At 36.5% G+C, this 18,364-nt stretch overlaps 1 protein-coding gene across 2 annotated transcripts in view; it reads right to left on the minus strand.

The window, feature by feature from the left end:
- Nucleotides 1-3,415: 3,415 nt before the first annotated feature.
- LOC136026487 (GMP synthase [glutamine-hydrolyzing]-like) overlaps nucleotides 3,416-18,364 on the minus strand; it is a 130,082-nt gene continuing 115,133 nt past the window's right edge. For both annotated transcript variants that reach the window (XM_065703104.1, XM_065703105.1), the window contains exons 14-15: nucleotides 11,283-11,471; nucleotides 3,416-4,925 (exon numbers count right to left, since the gene is read on the minus strand). The gene's annotated coding sequence lies outside the window, so the exon portion shown is untranslated. The remainder of the gene's footprint in view (nucleotides 4,926-11,282; nucleotides 11,472-18,364) is intronic.

Genomic DNA, 18,364 nt, shown 5'->3' on the forward strand with positions numbered 1-18,364 from the left:
AAAAAAAACAAAGGATTTAGTAAAAAGACAAGGAGGAAAAATATAAATGTGTGTAGATACAAGAGTGAGTGGACAATTCAATCATTATGCAGCTAGATTGATTTCTTTATTGGCTTGCCAATATTTTTTATTACTTGTAGACATTGAAGGCACCCACAGAAGTTTGTTTCTCCATTTTCCCAACTAGTCTACAATAAGCTATGACATAGATAAACTATAAGGCATCTAGGTTATAAAATGAATAGTGTCCAAACTCATAAATTTTTTTGTCCAACCCCTGCAAAGGTTTATTGGCTTGCCAATATTTTTTTCTTACTTGGAGACATTGAAGGCATCCGCAGAAGTTTCTTTCTCCATTTTCCCAACTAGTCTACCATAAGATATGACATAGAAAAACTACAAGGCATCTAGGTTTTAAAATGAATAGTGTCAAAACTCATAAAAAAATTTCTGTCCAACAGAAGAAAAAAAATTCCAAGGTTTATTGGCTTACCAATATTTTTTTTTAATTGGAGACATTGAAGGCACCCACAGAAGTTTGTTTCTCGATTTTCCCAACTAGTCTACAATAAGATATGACATAGAAAAACTATAAGGCATCTAAGTTTTAAAATGAATAGTGTCCAAACTCATAAATTTTTCTGTCCAACCCCTGCAAAGGTTTATTGGCTTACCAATATTTATGTTTACTTAGAAACATTGAAGGCACCCACAGAAGTTTGTTGCTCTCTTTTCCCAGCTAGTCTACAATAAGATGACAAAGAAAAACTACAAGGCATCTAGGTTTTAAAATGAATAGTGTCAAAACTCATAAATTTTCTGTCCAACAGAAAAAATTTTTTTTAAAGGTTCATTGGCTTGCCAATATTTTTTTCTTACTTGGAGACATTGAAGGCATCCGCAGAAGTTTCTTTCTCCATTTTCCCAACTAGTCCACCATAAGATAAACATAAGATGTGGTGCTAAACACGGCACGACAAAAATTATCACAAGTAAAACATCAAAGTTTTGTTTTATCTCCTAAACTTCTTCCTAGACTTTCCAGCGTTTCTGAACAAAATTACAATTTATCAAAATTATGGCCAAATACCATTGAACTTATGGGGTAGCCTCGCAGCTGAAATGGCAGAGGAGGGAGGATGGTCACCCTCAAACCACTTAAAAGGACGTTGCAACTGTCGAATGTCACACCGAATAAGCCCCACAAAAGGTGGCAAAGGAAACAAGTATTTTGTCCTTTTTAGTTGAAACCTTTTTTTTTTTTTTTTTTTTTTTTTTTTTTAAGCATCGAGGTCCCATTATCCCAAGAACCTATTGAAATAAGTTTCTAACTGATCAGAAAAAATAATAACCCTCTTTAGACCCCATTGGATGAGGCTTACTCTGAAGGTATTTCGACTCTCTTGAGAAAAATTTATATCTCAAAATTTTAATCACATGTCTTGGGGGCTATAAGGGGGGGGGGGATCACGGACCAAAAAAGGTCTAAGCCTACGACCTCAGACATGTGAAGACGTCAAATAGAAACTTTAGGCGTAAAAACAGCAATAAAATTAAACTTGGGTGTTTTCACACCTTCTCTTTTGTGCAGAAAAATAGCCTAAGTTAATCAAGCCGGAAAGGTGGATAGGCAAGCAGAATAATTTTGGAATCATGTGAATGATCAAAAGCAACAAAAATCGAACAAAAAATATATTAATGAAGTAAAAAAGTAAACCCAAACAAAATTATAAACATCACATTGTAATAAAAATCTACAGGGTCAGAATCGCAAGTTGCTGACCTTAAAACCACAAAGATACAATTCGAATCTTGTATTTTAAAGGGCCAAATGAGATATTAAACCTCTCTATCACGTTTCAGCGCACCATCACCTGCAACCGAACAAAAAGGAACTTCATCGTGTCCGATAAAAAAAGTGATTTTCCTTGTTGTTCAAGATAGGAACTGTCTCTTATATGGAGTTTACAGCTACGGTGATTCTGCTGGTGCAATTTTCATTTTGATCCAACACCAGTTTCCAGGTTTCGGGTTATTCTTTAAAATTCCCATAGGCTTGTTTTCACACAAAACTCTTTGCGAACTGTCGAGATAAATTGGAATAATAGTTACCATTCCTGTTTATATGCTACAAACGGCAATTCATCCCCATTTGACATTTGGGGGTGCGTACTCTTAAATTTTCGGCTACTATGAGCTAGGGTTCGTTGTCTACTAGCATAAAAAGTCATCAAAGCCTAATGCCACTTTTAGGCTAACAGTACATAATCTGTGTCCGTTTGATGGGCTTGTTTACCTTAAGCGTCACCCACTCTCGGGGGGAATCCCCCACAAATACAAGGTTTGACCTACAATCCTAATTTTTGTGGCGCAACTTAAAGTAAGTAAAAGTAAGTAAGACGGTACTAGACCTTTAAGGTCCAAACTGGCGGTGCTGATCTCCATTTCATGACCCTTCAGCCAGGAAGTGCAATGCGAGGCTGGGGGCCAACCATCCTGTGCTTCCACACACCCTTCCTGCTTACCTTCCCCAGATTTCTTCAGATTAAACCATTAATTTCTATCATTTTATAAGCTTAGTGAAAAATCTGTGAAAACTGAAAAGAATTACTATAATTCAGCCCAGACTGAAAAGAAAAACTTATCTAATAGGCTAAAACAGCGATGAATATTTCTGAAAAATTCATGTTATTTGGACATAAAAAAAAAAAAAAATTATGATTTATTTTTCAGCGTTAAGAATTATAGTAATTTATTCTCATGTTGCTAATCACAGCATATCAGGTTCTGTGTAAGTAAAGCAATATTGTATGGTAAGATGAGTAAGCACACGCCCCTTAACATACCAACTAAAAACGTGAAAAGTAGCGATGCTCAAATTTGCTTTGCCAACTTTATTTTTTTATTATTATTAATATTTTTGCCGCGTTTTTCTTTCGGAGGGAGGGGGGGTTAAAAACAAACCAAATCTAAAATGTATTTATATGCAATTTTTAAGTTTTTACGAGTTGAAAAAAAAAATACAGGGGAAAGGGAGGATGAAACCCAGTACCCCCGTGGATATCCCCTTGTCAGGAAATCATAATACCACTCAACATAAACTAATAAATCATTCAGATCAGGCTTTTTTTTTGTAGGATGTTCAATACGCTTTTATGTTACGTTTTTACGATTCAAACAAAATTTCAGGGGGGTTCAAACACGGTAACCCCCCTGGATACAGCCTTTACAAAAAATCAAAATACAACACAACGTCGACTAATAAAATCCTTCAAATCAAGCGTTTTTTTTTCTTTATGGGATCTGCAATACGATTATTATTAATACTATTTATTCTATTATAGGATTTATACGATACTATGCATACGATTATTATGAGCATAAACCACTTTATTCTAAAAAAAAGTCTCAAAAACATTTTTCAAACTTTTATTGTTCAGATTTGATTACAACATGCATAAATGCTATAACGTCTTAATAATAACTTTTTCAAAATTAAAGCCCTGAAACAACTGCCGTCTTTTGGTTTTAACAAAGAAGCAGCCTTTTTTGAATTGCTCGAAAAAAACTTAATCTTTTCATCTTTGAAACAGCTTCAGCACACATTATTTGTTTCTTTTTGTTACCCCTTCAGTTGTGTTGGGGCTGTACGTCATACAAAAGGATTTTTGGAGAAAAAGGGGGAGACAAATTTGCCCTTTTTGGCAGATTTTGAGACAGTTGTTCTCTATAACCTTCTCATGACAGGCACCAGGCATGTACACAATTTTTGAAAATGGGCAGTCCTTTCCAAAAAAGATCATAATAACTAGTTGAAGCAGAAAAAATTAAATTTTGCTCACTTTATGTGACAAAGAATCAAATTTTAAAAGATAGCAGGAGCTTTGACGAATCTCGGCTAATTTAGCCCACAAATAAATTGAAAAAAACTGGGTTGACCATGGTTACTTCGATATGGTGATTAGAATTTCGATATATAATCGATTGGATTTTTTCCTGATGAGACATCCATACCATTTAAGCTATTTTCTGACAGAACAAAAAACGATCGGTGTGATCGTACACGTGTGACTTTGACAGAAACTGGAAATCCCTCAAGTATTCCACGTGGAGATCCCACGAAAAACGATATCATTTGAAAGTCTATACCGTGGAACATTATTCTCAGTCAGGACGTAGGGACTTGGATTGATAGAATTAGCTTTGATTTTAGATGGCACTATAAGCATAGTGCTTTTTTCTTTTCTTTTTCTTGTCTTTTTCTTTTTTTATGTCCTAAGATTTTTTGTGCTACTTGGCTTTGCTTTCCTTCTGCTTATTTGTCTCCTGCACATCAAAACCTGCTCTTAATCGCCTAGGTATTTGATTTGGTTTTAACTGTTTTTTGTCCTTTTTATTTCATTTTCACGTTTAATATCTATGCATTAACGGTTTATTTTTACAAGGGCTTAAATAGAAATCTTTAATTTATTTTAAATACCACTTTGTCAACAGAGGTCCGTTTTTTTTTCCAGTTTTGATCCAAGACATATTCGAATCGAATGCTCGATAGAATTAAAATATTTTCTGTCATGGAGTGAAATAATATTTGGCTACCGAACTAAAATTCAACCAATCAGAACCTGACTTTATCTAAAGCAACTGGAAATAAGCATGCAGATCCTTAAAAAATGACAAAGGTAACTCGCAGAGAGCGTAGAGTTCTGCAAAAGACGATGCATACAAATGTAACTTATCACATAAATACAAACGCTGAAAAGCGTTTTTTCAATATTAAAAAAAGTAAAGCAATTAAGAAGGTTAAACTAGTAACTCAGCAAAAGTCACTCCCACTCCGTGGTGCCAGGCGGTTTTGCAGTCAGATCGTATAGAACTCGCGAAACTCCTCGTACGTTTGCTATCTCGGCAACCATTTGATTTACAACCTGAAAAATCAATAAGCAATCAGAAGCCAACCCTACTTTTACTTCTACTAATTTATGACACAGACTGATATTCATTTGTGTTTACACCATTTATAGACCAAGCCCACCTCCTTCTTGATTCAAATTATTTATTTGACAAAACATACTTTACAAAAGAGCCTAGGACTTAACAAACATGCCATTCGGCCCAAATCGATCCTGAGCATTATAGAAAAAAAAACTAAAAGAATTTATAACAACAACGAATCATCAGCCACAACGATAAAAACCATATAAACCAAACTGCACTATGATAGTAGGGATAATAATACTTATAAGATACAGGGGAACAATTGGAATAGTAATCACAGCAACTACCAGATGTTGGCGCGGAAATGGTGCTGCACCGCTTATTGGAGGTGAAAGCCTTGCTGGCGTCAAATATTCTAATGGAATGCCTCGGGGTCATCACTACTGTAACGTAAATATAGAGTATGTTAGTACCCTTTTTACGATATACCCTGCTGCAGGGTATGGTAATATGATGGAACGATCAAAGGGGTGTGATCGAACGATGAGTACTTTCTTTAGGGGTTGACCTTATATTGGCCCTTTCCAATCCGCTAAATTAATGTTCAAATCTCTGGCTTATTTTGAATAATATTATCTTTCAATGGCCCAGAACAAGAAGACCAAAAGAGAATTTAGCTTGCAAGCTTACTTATTGCAAAACAACTAACAGAGAGTTAGTTGTTTAACTAACATAACTAACATACCTTAACAACTTAACTAACATAGCTTAACAACTTAACTAACATAGCTTAACAACTTAACTAACATAGCTTAACAGAGAGACTTTACCTTATCATTGAAAGTTATATTATAGGCAAATTTAAGCAATTGTTATGACGTAAACGAAAACATGTCATTTGTCTAAAAAAGAAAAGAAACAAGGTTTGAAACCGCAACAGGGATCATGGGACTACTTTTAAAGACAATGCCGACAACCAAGATAATTATTAATAATAATAATTAATACTAATAATTATAATAATAATAGATAATTAATACTAATAATAAATGAAGGCCTTACAGACATGAATAAATTGCGGATGTTTTTACAAGTGTCGGATATTAACGGCTATCGATAACACCTTACAAATATTAGAAACGACATATTTTATCAATATAGCGTCGTCAATAGCAATACTTGGGCTTTGACTTGGATTTATTTTGATATTAATAGGTAAATTGCACTTTTTCGAAGGCACTTCTACTGTTTTTAAGCTGTTTTTATTCGCTCATATCCTGTATTCTTCCGAGGTGAAGAAGTTTGTTTTTAAATTATCTTATATAAATAATTCTTAGGCCCACTGTTTTTCCATTTGAAATTAAAATAGAACAAAAGTATAAAACTTTTGAAGGAATGAATTTTTTTAAACTGAACAAAGTTTTTAATTCAGGCGGTGAAAAAAAAATATAAATACACTAGTAAAAACCAAATTTTTCAACTTAGCACCTCGAAGCCTGGTTATCCCCCCAAAAAAAGGAATCAACCTGAATAAAAAATTAACACACACTATAAAATAGCATAAAAAGAAAAAAGAAAGAAAAAAATGAAAGAAAATCACATCTGATAGACTAAAGTGTTTGTTTTGACAAAACATGGAGTTTATTCAAGCTTCTAAAGATTGTGACATCGAAGCCACAACCTCTCCTCTCTACGAAGCTAAATAATTCTTGAGGCCATACTGCCTAGGTAGGACAAAATGAGACAACGTAGAATAATGAAGAAAAGCCAGGTAAATCACACCAAATAAAAAAGAGATGTCTTTCAGCCTTAGTAACGCTTCATTTTAATTTTTGCTTAGATGCCTGTCCCTTTATACTATCCTCTCAACTTTTTCTTTTGTGTTTTTAACTCCCTGCACTGAGGATAGTTGAGCATTGGCAGAAATATTTCGATTCTCTTCTTTTTTTTACCGACTTTAATTTAAGTATTTTTCTCGATTGTCCTATATTTTTGTTTCGACTCATTGCCGCTTTAGCAAAAATCCAATTCAGGGTGTCAAAAAAAATTCACTGAGAAGTAATCTACATATTCCAGGGAATGAACAAATACCGAAAGGTGCTGGACATTCTCTCCACACGATTATTGATTTTCCTTGGATTCCTCATGTGCCCCCGAGACCCCTAGAACATCGACAAGGAGTCCCCAGTCTTCTTAGGGTCCTGCTGGTGCCTGTGCAGCCTGATATCCCCACTCAGGTTGCAGGAATGTGTTAAGGATGCAGAGATATAATTGGTATGTTCGGCGGAGGCGATTCTTGGAATAACCTATCCTCCTTGATCCTGCAGGCTATCACAAAAAAGCTGCCTCCAGAGTTCTATTTAAGGTCAGGGCAAAGTACGTTATACTCTCATCCTCAAGGAATTCCGCATCTCTACCTTGCAGCCCCGCGCTTTCAATGTATACTCCATTCACCTTATTGCCCTCTAAAGCCCCGTTTACCCGGATCAAAAGCACAAAAAACCCCAGTTTTAAATCCTATCAATGCAAGAACTGAGCGCTACCCAAAAGAGCTTTGTGTCAGCATTTGTTAAAATCATAAATAAATAAAATTTGTAATGCATCATGTTAATGTGTCATTTATATTGTTAATATGTTAGTTTTGTTGTTTCATTTTTATCTGACAGGCCAGTTGGATTCATCGGTGTATGTTTTTTATAATGTTTTTATGTTTTTACTGATGCCTACATTTTTTTTTCATTTTATTCATTTTATTTTATTTAATATTTTATTTCATCCCAGTGAATTCATCTCAGTACATATCAGTTGGATTCATCAGTGTATGTTTTTTTATAATGTATTTATGTTTTTACTGATGCCTCCATTTTTGCCATTTTATTTGACAGGCCAGTTTATTTGACAGATCATCGCTGTAGGCAATGTTTTAGTATTTTACTTATGTGCTTATGTAGGCTAGCTGACTGAAGGCAACAAGTTCAGCAGTTTTATGAAGTGAGAGTTTGCTTGATAATAAAGTACTTCTTCTTCTCTTCTAAAATCTCCACTTTCAAAACATGTCAAAAATGTTGACATCGATGTTGGCAGATGATATCCATTGTTAACAGTTGAAGTCTCTTTCAATCTTGAACGAGGTTCAACACACGTTGTCGTAGAAAGAAATATTTTTTTTTTGCATCTGGTAAAACTTTGCTAACCAAAAAAAAAAAAACCAAAAAAAAACAAACAAACAAGGGATTTAGTAAAAAGACAAGGAGGAAAAATATAAATGTGTGTAGATACAAGAGTGAGTGGACAATTCAATCATTATGCAGCTACATTGATTTCTTTATTGGCTTGCCAATAAAGAAATCAATAAAGAAAAAAAAAAAAACAAGGGATTTAGTAAAAAGACAAGGAGGAAAAATATAAATGTGTGTAGATACAAGAGTGAGTGGACAATTCAATCATTATGCAGCTACATTGATTTCTTTATTGGCTTGCCAATATTTTTTATTACTTGTAGACATCGAAGGCACCCACAGAAGTTTGTTTCTCCATTTTCCCAACTAGTCTACAATAAGTTATGACATAGATAAACTATAAAGCATCTAGGTTATAAAATGAATAGTGTCCAAACTCATAAATTTTTTTGTCCAACCCCTGCAAAGGTTTATTGGCTTGCCAATATTTTTTTCTTACTTGGAGACATTGAAGGCATCCGCAGAAGTTTCTTTCTCCATTTTCCCAACTAGTCTACCATAAGATATGACATAGAAAAACTACAAGGCATCTAGGTTTTAAAATGAATAGTGTCAAAACTCTTAAAATTTTCTGTCCAACAGAAAAAAAATCCAAGGTTTATTGGCTTGCTAATATTTTTTTTTTTAATTGGAGACATTGAAGGCACCCATAGAAGTTTGTTTCTCCATTTTCCCAACTAGTCTACAATAAGATATGACATAGAAAAACCATAAGGCATCTAGGTTTTAAAATGAATAGTGTCAAACCTCATAAAATTTTCTGTCCAACCCTGCAAAGGTTTATTGGCCTGCCAATATTTATTCTTACTTGGAAACATTGAAGGCACCCACAGAAGTTTGTTTCTCCATTTTCCCAACTAGTCTACAATAAGATATGACATAGAAAAACTATAAGGCATCTAGGTTTTAAAATGAATAGTGTCCAAACTCATAAAAAATTTTCTGTCCAACAGAAGAAAAAAAATTCAAAGGTTTATTGGCTTACCAATATATTTTTTTTAATTGGAGACATTGAAGGCACCCACAAAAGTTTGTTTCTCGATTTTCCCAACTAGTCTACAATAAGATATGACATAGAAAAACTATAAGGCATCTAGGTTTTAAAATGAATAGTGTCCAAATTCATAAATTTTTCTGTCCAACCCCTGCAAAGGTTTATTGGCATGCCAATATTTATGTTTACTTAGAAACATTGAAGGCACCCACAGAAGTTTGTTGCTCTATTTTCCCAACTAGTCTACAATAAGATGACATAGAAAAACTACAAGGCATCTAGGTTTTAAAATGAATAGTGTCAAAACTCATAAATTTTCTGTCAAACAGAAGAAAATTTTTTTAAAGGTTTATTGGCTTGCCAATATTTTTTTTTTTAATTGGAGACATTGAAAGCACCCACAGAAGTTTATTTCTCCATTTTCCCAACTAGTCTACAATACGATATGACATAGAAAAACTATAAGGCATGTAGGTTTTAAAATGAATAATGTCCAATCTCATCATTTTTCTGTCCAACCCCTGCAAAGGTTTATTGGCTTGCAAATATTTTTTTTAATCGGAGACATTGAAGGCACCCACAGAAGTTTGTTTCTCCATTTTCCCAACTAGTCTACAATAAGATATGACATAGAAAACTATAAGGCATCTAGGTTTTAAAATGAATAGTGTCCAAACTCATAAATTTTTCTGTCCAACCCGTGCAAAGGTTGTAAAAAGTAAAATAAAATTTGAAAGAATTCTCCCTTGATAAATAGCCTAGAGAAATCTTTAGAGTCACAAACTTACGTGAAATCTCATATCCTTACAACTATATATAAAACATTTTAACTAGTCTGTTAAAATTTGGGGTCTTTGAACTTATTCATAACTTTGAACTTTAAGCAAAAATTATAAATATTACATTTTAGCTAGTAAGGCTATTTTTTCTTCCGCAAAATTAAGATTAAATCACATAGGCATTATTTTAATTCTATTGAATTTGGATTTGGGTAGTGAAGGTCTACTGTACTATTTGCACAACAATTTGTCAATACCTTTATGAATACGATTATGCATATACATAAGCCCAACCTCTGTTATTTTATTTCTAAATGGCAGCAGCAAGCTATTATAACTTACCCTAATGCTTTTATTTACAACCTTTTGAGAAAAGAAAACATTAGAGAACCTAGTCTATACAGCCCTAATAACACCACTAATACCAATACACTAAACAATCGATTTCAATCGGCTTATCGACTGAAGCAATCAGAACAGTCAATTCACCAGTTCACTCAGTTGATTCATATCAGTTTTTCCTATCGTAATTGGTTCGCAAGATATTTATATGTGTAAATATTTCCCAAATGTGCAATCTCCTGTTTACTCATCCACATAAGTAGTAGGAAATTAGATGACAGCTACTTTGTCCCATGAATCACAGCTGTGGAGTGATACAAGCGACAATATCTATTACTGCAGACTCAAACCCTTTAAAGGTCCAGTTCTAGTAACAAATACTTACCAAATCTGACTGAAATCCAAAATGCCATCCTTATGGATGCTAATAACAACAACAAAACAGTTTTCTCCGAGCATATATGCCAGTCAGTTAGATTGAGCTCGTTGGTTCGACCGATCCAACTGATCCATCGACAATTACAATTATTCTTTAGCCCCCCTCTCCCGTCTAATGCCTGAATGTTGGCCAGGCCCAAATACAAGAGCTGGTTACTCTATGGTATATAAAAAAATCAGAAAAAAAACCTTTTGATTCTCAATGCAATGTTGATTCTAAATATAATAATATCTGCTGTCATAATTACAGAGGAGTGAAGCAATATGGTTTCAGAAATGAGATAGTCAAACTAGGCATTTTTGATTTTTAAAAGGTAGTTTTTACAATATCAGGCAACCATTTCTGACATTCAACTCGATTGGTTAGATCGAGCACAGACATCCTTCAACTTCACTAGAGTTCACCACCAAAGTCAAGTTGGTTTCCACAGTAGCCCCTCAACAAAACGGCCAAACATAGCCATGCAAGGCGTAGGCTATTGCTAGAGACAGGAAAGCAATTCCTTTTATTACGTCTAATAATCACACTTATGGATGAGCCAAAAGATTTCTTACCTCTAATGGTAAGTCTTTCCCTGGAATAGCTGGAACACCGGTCATAAAATCATTAGTAATAAACGTACGAATAACAATGGATCTTTGGCATGAAGGCAAACGGGATATCGGATCTCTATCAAAATGTATCGGTATCATCACTATTGGCATCTGAGCAATTCGACTCATGCACCCACTCTGAGATAAAATCTGAAACAAAAAATTTAAATAAAAAAGATATCATCGGCAAATTATCATAAATACCAATAAATACCGAAAGTTATTGTTGAACAATTCAAAACCATTACTTTTTGTGATGCTGATAATCTAGAATCGATCACTTTTGACACCGCATAAATACTGCTCATGCAACCACTCTTCCACTCTTGAGACACAAATCTACAATATGGTGTAAGGGTATGTATCTTTTGCACAATAAGCCCTGCAAAGTTATGGCTACAAAAAAAAAAGAAGAAAAATACACATAAAAAAAATGAAACAATTCCTTCATGAAACTATTTTTGCTCTTTTTTCAGTTTTTTCGGGTTACTCTGCTATTTACATGTACTGTGCAGTGTGTAGTTTAAAAAAAGGAATAATTGTGGTACAACATTACACCATTATATCTATGTAGCGTGGGAAACGAAAGAGGGACAAAAGTAAAGATTCATATTTTCTATAAAAATTATTATTTCTTTTCCTTTTTTGGGGATATACAAGAAAGACTAAGATATTTTTGTCTATTAACAAGTTGGAACACTGCAAGTACTTTTTGTCGGAAGAGGTGGCAAAGACTGCGGAACTGTGTTTTGCAAACAAAGTGACCTACTCCTGTTCAGAGGTAGTTGCACCGCGAATATCCAGGGAAGAAAATTCTCCGTCACCATATAATCACACGTTTTTTTTTGAACAGCTGAGAAACAATGGAAGTTTAGTAGGCAATAACAATGGTCATTATTACCCAAAATTAACAAATGGAACGGCGGCTCGTATTCAGACGGCTGTCACAACAAGTGGGTGTTTTCCAACAGGTGGGTGCACCAAATTATCGACAGTGATTTGAGAACTATTTACTTATGGAATGCAGATGCAGATATAGAATGGAATGCAGATGCAGATATAGAATGGAATGCAGATGCAGATATAGAATGGAGTGCAGATGCAGATGCAAATTATCGATAGTGACTTGAAACTGTTTTTTTTTTTTTTATGAAGGGCAGATCAACCGCAAACTCAAGCTAAGAAATCGGTCGCTAGGAAGTTGGCCATATAGCGAGTGCATTGAGAGTGACACTGAACTTTTAGAATTCTCCTCTTCAACAAAGATACGCATATCCATTTGAATGCGCACGTGAATAAGTAGAACTTCAGGAAATGGGGCAGTGAAAGGTTTGCCGAGTCCTTTTTAGATTATGATTATGGTCGTCTAGGAACAGTAAATACTAGCTGATGCACTAAAAGCCTTCGGAGACGTTTCATTCTGGTATCAAGGAGAAAAAACAGTTTTGATATAAGCACAGTTTTGTCTCAACAGGATGGTACACTACCTCACTATTCTTATCACCCTCTTCAGTGCCCTGGGCAATACTTTCTAGACAACCTATCAATCTCGATGAGGAACGACATTCCAAGGTTCCCCTACTCCTAATATCCGACTCTGACACACTACTTTGTCTGGTTTTGTTTTTGTTTAATGTAAGTATTGTTTCAGTTTTGATTCAAAACGACGGTACACTACCTTACTATTCTTATCACCCTCTTCAATGACCTAGGCAATACTTTCTAGGCGACTGATTAATCTCGATGAGAAACGACATTCCATGGGTACTTTTCTCCCCTTATCCGACACTAACATACTACTTTGTCAGGTTTTCTTGCTGTTTTATTTCCGTTTTATTTTAACACGGCGGTACACTACCTCACTATTCTTATCACCCTCGCCAATGCCCTGGGCAAGACTTTCTAGGCAACCGATTAATATCGATGAGAGACGACATTCCATGGTCCCCCTAATCCCCGTATTAGACAACGCCATACTACTTTGCCTGGTTTTGTATTTGTTTTGTTTCAGTAATATTTCCGTTAGGTTTCAACAGGACGGTACACTATCTCACTATTCCTATCACCCCCTTCAATGCCCTGGGCAATACTTTCTAGACAAAACAACGATACACTACCTCTTCAGTGCCCTGAGCAATACTTTCTAGGCAACTGATTAATCTCGATGAGTAACGATATTCCATGGTCCCCTACTCCCCTTATCAGACTCCTCTATACTAATTTGTCTAGTTTTGCTTTTCTTTTGTTTCATTTTTTTCAACAGGACGGTACACTACCTCAGTATTCTTATCACCCTCTTCAATGCTCTAGATAATACTTTCTAGGGGATCGATTAATCTCGATGAGGACCGACAGTCCATGGTCTCCCTATTCCCCTCATCAGACTCCACACTACTACTATGTTTGATGCTATCTGAAGGAGAGACTGTCTTAGGACAATCCAAATACAACTGATAGACTGAAAGAAAAATCAATAGTGGACTCTCGACTCCGAATGACATGTTGGATATAGCCTTGAATATTTCGAAATATCAGAATGGCAAACTTCATCCAGTAGCAACCTGGATCGACAATTACTGATCACACTGACTGAATATTGGTCAATTTAAAAACGCTTCTAGACAATATAAGCCCAAAAAATGAGTTTTTACACATCTACTCGTTTTGTGCTCCATCCTGCAAAATAATATGTTTTACTACATAATAAATTTCATTGCTAAGAGAAACAAGAGCTAAGAGCTCATATGGCACTTATGACGAGGTCGGAAAAGCCAAGAGTTTAGAGCTCATATGGCATGAGCTCTAGAAAAATTCTAAGAATCATTAGATAGATTTAAAAGGAAAATCAGAGGCTTAATACCGGTCAAGATTTAAAATAAGAACTCTGAAACACGACGTCCTTCCAAATATCAAAAATCATTAAGATCCGATCACCAATTCGTCCGTTAAAAATATCTCATTTTTTCAAATTTTTCCTCTCCCTTCATCCCTCCTAATGGTCGAATCGAGGAAAACGACTTAAGAAAATTTGTGCAGGTCCCTGACACGCCTACCAATTTTTATCGTCCTAGCGCGTCCAGAAGCAGCAAACTCGCCAAAGCACTGGACCCCCTAACTCCCCCAAAGAGGTCAAATCCAGTCCGGTAACTTTAATCACGTATCTACGACACTTGCTTATTCTAACCATCAATTTTCATCCCGATCTCTCCATTTTGAGCGTTTTCCAAGATTTCCAGTTTCCCCCTCCAACCCCTCCCCCAATGTAACCGGATTTGGTCGGAATTTAAAATAAGATCTCTGAGACATGGATTCCTTCTAAATATCAAATTTCATTAAGATCCGGTCACCCGTTTGTAAGTTACAAATACCTCATTTTTTGTAGTTTTTCTGAACTACGGAATTAGGCCCCCCACCTCCCCCAAAGAGAGCGGATCCAATCCAGTTATATCAATCACGAATCTAGGACTTGTGCTTATTCTTCCCACCAAGTTTCATCCCAATCCCTTCACCCTAATCATTTTCCAAGATTTCCCATTTCCCCCTCCAGCTCCCCCCGAATATCACCGGATACGGTCAGGATTTAAAATAAGAACTCCGAGACACGAAGTCCTTCTAAATATCAAATTTCATTAAGATCCGATGACCCATTCGTAAGTTAAAAATAACTTTTTTTCCATTTTTCTCTCCCTCCTGCTCCCCAGAGGGTCGAATCGGGGAAATGACTGTTATCAAGTCAATTTGTGCAGGTCCCTAACACGCCAACCAATTTTCATCGTCCCAGCACGTCCGGAACCACTGAACTCACCAAAGCACTGGAAATCCTCCAATTATAGTCCCCACCCAACTGCCCCGATCCGGGTTGTCAGAGAGCAGATCCGATCCGGTTGTCAATCACGTATCTAAGAATTTTGCTTATTCTTCCCACCAAGTTTCATCCTGATCTCTCCACTCTAAACGTTTTCCAAGATTTCCAGCCCCTCAACCACCCAACTACCCCAATGACACTGGATCCGATCAGAATTTTAAATAAAAGGTCTGAGTTACGAGCTCCTTATAAATATCAAATTTCATTAAGTTCCGAATTACTCGTTCGTAAGTTAAAAATACCTCATTTTTTCTAATTTTTCCGAGTTACCCCCCCCCCCCCCCCCCAACTCCCCTAAAGAGAGCGGATTCGTTCCGGATATATCGATCAGGTATCTAGGACTTATGCTTACTTTTTCCAACAAGTTTCATCCCAATCCCTTCACTCTAAGCGTTTTCCAAGGTTTCAGGTTTCCCGCTCCAACTCCATCCCCCCCAATGTCACCGGATTCAGTCGGGATTTAAAATAATAGCTCTGAGACAGGATATCCTTCTAAATAACAATTTAATTAAGATCCGATCACCCGCTCGTAAGAAAACAAGAGCTAAGAGCTCACATGGCACTTGTGACGATGTCGGTAGAGACAAGAGACAAAATTCTAAGAGTCAATAGATTGCTTTAAAAGGAAAATCAGAAGCTTAATGCCGGTTGGGATTTCAAATAAGAGCTCTGAGTCACGAGGTCCTTATAAATATCAAAATTCATTAAGAGCCGATCACCCACTCGTAAGCTTAAACTGCCTCAATTTTTCTGATTTTTCATCTCCCTTATGCCCCCAGATGGTCGAATCCAGGAAAACGACTTTATTGAGTCAATTTGTGCAGCTCCCTGACACGCCTACCAATTTTCATCGTCCTAGTTCGTCCAGAAGCACCAAACTCGCCAAAGAACTGAACCCCACCCCATAACTCCCCCAAAGAGAGCGGATCCAGTCCGGTTACGTCGATCACGTATCTATGACATTTATAAGCGTTTTCCAAGATTTCCAGTTTCCCCCTCAACTCCCCTAATGTCAACAGATCTGGTCAGGATTTGAAATAAGAGCTCTGAGAGGTTGTCAAATTAACAACCCCCAGCTCCCCTAAAGAGAACGGATCCGTTCCAATTATGTCAATCACATATCTATGACTTGTGCTTATTCTTCCCGTCAAGTTTCATCCCGATCTCTCCACGCTAAGCGTTTTCCAAGATTGCCGGTTTACCCTCCAGCTCCCTCCAATGTCACCCGATCTGGTCGGGATTTAAAACGAGAGTTCTAAAGCACAAGATCCTTCTAAAGATCAAATTTCATTAAGATCTGATCACCCGTTCGTAAATTACAAATGCCTCATTTTTTCTGATTTTTCCGAATTAGTCCCCCCCAACTCCACCAAATAGGGTGGATCCGGTCCGGGTATTTCCGTCACATATCTTGGACTTGTGCTTATTCTTCCCAACAGGTTTCATCCTGATCTCTCCGCTTTACGCGTTTTTTAAGATTTCCAGTCCCCTCCCCCCAACGACACTGGATCCGGTCGGGATTTAAAATAAGAGATCTGAGTTACGAGATCCTCCTAAATATGAAATTTCATTAAGATCCGATGACTCCTTCGTAAGTTAAAAATACCTCATTTTTCTAATTTTTTAGAATTCACCCCCCCCCCCCAACTCCCCCAAAGAGAGCGGATCCGTTCCGGTAATGTCAATCACATATGTAGGACTTGTGCTTATTTTTACCACCAAGTTTCATCGCCATCCCTCCACTCTAAGCGTTTTCCAAGATTTTAGGTTCCCCTCCACTCTAAGCATTTTCCAAGATTTTAGGTTCCCCCTCCCAACTACCCCCAATGCCACCCATTTCCGGTTGAGATTTAAAATAAGACCTCTGAGACACGATATCCTTCCAAATATCAAATTTTGTTTAGATTCGATCACTCCTTCGTAAGTTACAAATGCCTCATTTTTTTCTAATTTTTCACAATTAACCCCCCCCAACTCCCCCAAAGAGAGCGATCCTTTCAAGTTATGTCAATAACGTATCTAGAACTTGTGATTATTTTTCCTACCGAGTTTCATCCTGATCTCTCGACTCTATCCGTTTTCCAAGATTTGAAGTCCCCCCCCCCAACTCCTCGCAATATCACCGGATCCAGTCGGGATTCAAAATAAGAGCTCTGAAACACGATATCCTTCCAAACATCAAATTTTATTAAGATCCGATCACTCCTTCGTAAGTTAAAAATACCTCTTTTTTTCTAATCTTTCAGAATTAACCCTCCCCCTCCCCCAACTCTCCCAAAGAGAGCGGATCCGTTCCGGTTATGTTAATCACGTATCTAGGACTTGTGATTATTTTCCCCACCAAGTTTTGTCCCGATCCCTCCACTCTAAGCGTTTTCCAAGATTTTAGGTCCCCACCCCAACTCCCCGCAATATCACCGGATCTGTTCGGGACTTAAAATAAGATATCTAAGACACAATATCCTTCCAAACATCAAATTTCGTTAAGATCCGATCACCCACTCGTAAGTTAAAAATACCTCATTTTTTTCTATTTTTTCCGATTTAACCGTCCCCCCCCCACTCTCCCCAGATAGTCGAATCGGAGAAACGACAATTTCTGATTTAACCTGGTCTGGTTCCTAATACGCCTGAAAATTTCATCGTCCTAGCTTATCTGGAAGTGCCTAAAGTAGCAAAACCGGAACAGACAGACCTACAGAATTTGCGATCGCTATACGTCACTTGGTAGATACCAAGTGCCATAAAAATACCTCATTTTTTATTTATTTTTTTATTTTTCCGAATTTAACCGTCCCCCCCAGATGGTTAAATCGGGGAAACGACTATTTCTAATTGAATCTGGTCTGGTCCCTGATACTCCTGCCAAGTTTCATCGTCCTAACTTATCTGGAAGCGACCAAACTAGCAAAACCGGAAAAGAAAGACAATGTCACTTGGTAAATACCGAGTGCCATAAAAAGTACTTAATTCAATCTAGGTTAAACAAGTATAAACATTAGGAAGGGGAAAAAATAAGGGATCGTGTTTTCTCCCCGAACAGATTGACACATGTAAAGAGCAAATAAACTGAAGAAAATACAAAACATGTAAAAACTTAAGATTTGCCCTATCTTTTTTTTTCAGGTTCCTAAGCACTTTACACCTAAAGAAGAGGATAATTTAGCATGATTTGTGA

The sequence above is a fragment of the Artemia franciscana genome, chromosome 4 (genome assembly GCF_032884065.1).
Source record: "Artemia franciscana chromosome 4, ASM3288406v1, whole genome shotgun sequence".
Taxonomy (NCBI): Eukaryota; Metazoa; Arthropoda; class Branchiopoda; order Anostraca; family Artemiidae; genus Artemia; species Artemia franciscana.